Consider the following 3,845-nt stretch of genomic DNA (forward strand, 5'->3'; position numbering starts at 1 on the left):
CCCTCAGGGGGCCTCCGGACCCAAGCAGTTGCTTGCCTATTCCTTTCTCCTGAAGAGATTTGTACAGATTTTGGAAGGACTGACAAATTGTGTCGTTCTGTACATGAGAACAGAAAACATTTATATATTATTTGAGACACAAAGTCACAAGCAACTGTTTTGTTTGCTTTGATAAAAGCTTGGGAATGACACTTCAGCACAAGAGTACCAATATGTGGTGTTCTTCAGACACCCTGACGTGGCGGGGTTATACATTTAATACTCAAACCTTTCAGAAATACTCAATCATATTTTCATGTTATCATATTCTCTTTAAATACCTCTGCTAATCTCTTCTTTCCCAGAATGAAAGCATGCATTGGTTTGTCTACCATCTGCTCCCCACACATAAACTTTGACCTTTACACCCGCTCCCCTAACAAGCCCGTACGACCGCCAGCTGACACCACGTACACAGAACGGCGACACGGACACGGACATGCTTTTCAGCACATAAACGGACATACTCTCACATAGATGCAGTGACACAGAGAAAAACAAGTACACACATGCAATCACCACTTTTCCTTATCATCACTGTTCCAGCTCCTCCCTTTTATTATCACACAGCCCGAGGCTAGGCAGCATCCAGTCTGGCTCGCATTCAGCACTTCCTATCCCCAATGAACAGCCATTTACTGTTCAGCTCACAGTTATCAATTACCATCATCGCCATTATTACCACGACTCTTCCACTTCAAAGCCCCCATCAAAGGAGTCTCATCGGGGACAACTTTCACATGGGATAAAGATTTTATTTTGAAGTTTTCATGTACAAAAACAGCAAACAACACAGATAACGGTTTTAACTTTGGCGTTAATTTTCATTCCAAAATGAGTTATCTGCTGTTTGAAGCATGTGACGCCCTCATTTGTAAAGCGATTACTCGCTGGAGAAGAAAGAGACTAAAGGGCTGGAAGGTTTGTTATTCTTCACGTACGCTATTTTTTATGCATTATGGGTGTGAAATGTTTATAGTCTGGTTCACAAAACAGGTGCCATTCAAGCAAAGGTATAAAAGTGCTGCGTACCATAGGCACAGAAATGTATAGTCCAAATAGACATATTTGAGATATTGGGATATTTTAATGTAACAACAAGAAGTATACTTTCAACAATACACCTTAATTTTCTACATGATAAAGAAATGCTGATTGGGGCTTAAATTGTAAGAAACAAATGTGTAAAATTACAGAAACAGTTCTGTTATCTCATTATGTTGACTGTGCTGTAGATAAAATGGAAGATTGGAAGGTTATATGTTCTTGTTTAAAAATATGAACCAACTGTAAAAATCACAAATTTCTTAGTAGATAATGAAGAAACAGGAAATCTTTGGTATTGTTACTTATTTAGTTCAGTGTAGTTTGAATGACCATATGGGAGGCTTGTAAAACTTATGAAAATAGGGTTAAAAGTATAAAGTTTATGTCCTCGCTCACATTTTCCATGACTGGGCCACATTGGAGTCTTTGGCAGGCCGATTCTGGCCCCTGGGTCTTATGTTTGACACCACTGCTTTAAAGTGCTACTTTTCTTTGTCTGCTTCCTGGGAAAACAAATGTTAGTGCTTTTGATTAGCACAGGTTACTTGAGTAGTGGACTCTGGAACCGCCATAGTGAAAGTGGAAACTCAACCTACCCAAAGAAAAAGAGGCCGACGGTCAGAGGAACCAAAGAGCCAGTAACAAGGTAGCCTGATGGAAGCTTTTTGCCCTCTTTGCAAAAAATAAAAAGAGCAAAGAATCAAACTTTTGGCATTTTTTTTCTGGCTAGCCTTTTCTTTTTAAAATAAATGCATTTTTGAAATTTATAATAAATGTTTAAAATAAGTAAAATCAAAACTGTATGTGTGACAATGTTGTGCGCCTGTTAAAGGGGTATACCACATAAATACATTATGTCATTAAAATGAGACACAAGCAGGACCTTTATGCACAAAGCTTTTTAGTGAAGAAGAGAAAAGAAAAAAGTGACTCATGAAGCATCTTAGTTATGAACGACGTGTCTGAAAGACAAAGTGTAATGCAGCAAAGTTGGACACCATGATGACACTCAGTCAAGCTTTCTCATAGTCTGGTTCACTGAATGTTTTGGAGGAGGATCCAAAAAGCAACAGATTGTTATAAATTACTAAGTTCTGTTTTGCAAGTTCACAACATCACTGCATGCTTTGAGTAATATACATACCACTCTAAGACTTGCTGCTGGTTATATTTGACTAAACTTGCCACCATTATACCAGTGCTTGCACAGCTGTACAAAGGAGCCACAACTCGAATGCTCCCCTAAATATGTATGATTGGCTCACTCGCTCGGTTAAATACTACAAAGAGGATGGAGAAATATCCTCCACAAGCTGAACAACTGGAAAAAAACCCCACCACTGCAGGAGTTGACATTTGTTTTTGTCCAACCTTCATCACAGAGCAGCCACACAATGGATTTAACTGTTTAACACAGCAGCAATGGTAGCTATAGACAGGGGTGCACATAAGTGGTCCTCAGGTTCGCATTTGCTGTCAAAATAAAAGACGCGCACCAGATAAGAAGTTGCAACGCGTGTCTGGTGCGTGTCTTTTATTTTGACAGCGAATGCGAACCTGCAGACCACTTATGTGCACCCCTGTCTATAGAGGTGGGTGGATCAATCCAAATATCGATAGTATCTTTACCGACGCTGGTGTTGGTATTGGATCGATGCTTTGTTTCTATCGTCTGAGTTTGCTGTTCAATAAATGTGAATTTGTAGATTGACGATAATTAATCTCATAAATCATGACACACTGCTCCCTTACACGAGTTGCCTTTATAGGTCCTGTATTTACTTGCTATCAGATCGATGCCATAATTTGCAGTATTCACACCACTAATGGTAACAGAGCTGTTTCTGAGGACAGCTGTGCTTTGATCTTGTGGAATAAAGAAAATTCCAACTTGTTCAAAGACATTAGAGATGTACGCAGTACAATCATTAAACCCTGGATAAAGAATAATGGAAAGAAATCCTTAAAAGCCCCAAATTACCACAACATTCATGCCCATGATGAGTGGATGTAAACTTATCTCCACAACTGAAATGTTATCCATCTTTCAAATGAAGCCAAGCTTTATCTAAGCTGAAGTACAGTTAATAAACTCACCAAACTGTAACAAAGCATCACAGATTCAAAGTCACCACATTAGCGTGTGTGTACGCAGTGGCACAGTGTGCTCATTTCTCTGCATGAGCCGGTTCCACGTATGTCTGATTCTTAAACATGTGGGCTGAGAAGCGAAGGACGCTGCTCATGTGCATGTGTTACGGTGTCTGTCGGGGTGGGTAATTATGTCAATTATACTGCTGTCATATGGACACACACCCACACACACACTCCTGCCTGTGCTCTCCATTTGTCGGCTGTAAAATATTAATCACAATCAGCTGCCAAGCTGACAATGAAAAGATTCAGAGCACGAAACTTTTAACACGCATGCGGTCACTGACATGTCAAACTTGCCTCACACAGACATGGACACATTTGCATGTGTATATTTAACAGCTCCAGACCCCCACCCACTCACCCCACCCCCAACCCAATTACGGTCCCATCTCCAACCTCTCTCGCCTGGGCATCTGTGAATCCTGGGGTCCCAGCTGTCTGAGGGATTGTAACAATCGATGGTGATTCTTGAGGTCTGCATGGTCATTGACCACTCATAGCTAATCTGATTGGACTAAAACCACATTTATTTCATGATGTACATGAATACCACCCGGTGTTTATTAAAATAAAAGCAAAACTCCGCATCCAGAGAAGTTATG

Source organism: Mchenga conophoros, linkage group LG22 (assembly GCF_057382185.1).
Source record: "Mchenga conophoros isolate Kocher_MC1m ecotype Shallow Benthic linkage group LG22, M_conophoros_male_GT1.1, whole genome shotgun sequence".
Taxonomy (NCBI): Eukaryota; Metazoa; Chordata; class Actinopteri; order Cichliformes; family Cichlidae; genus Mchenga; species Mchenga conophoros.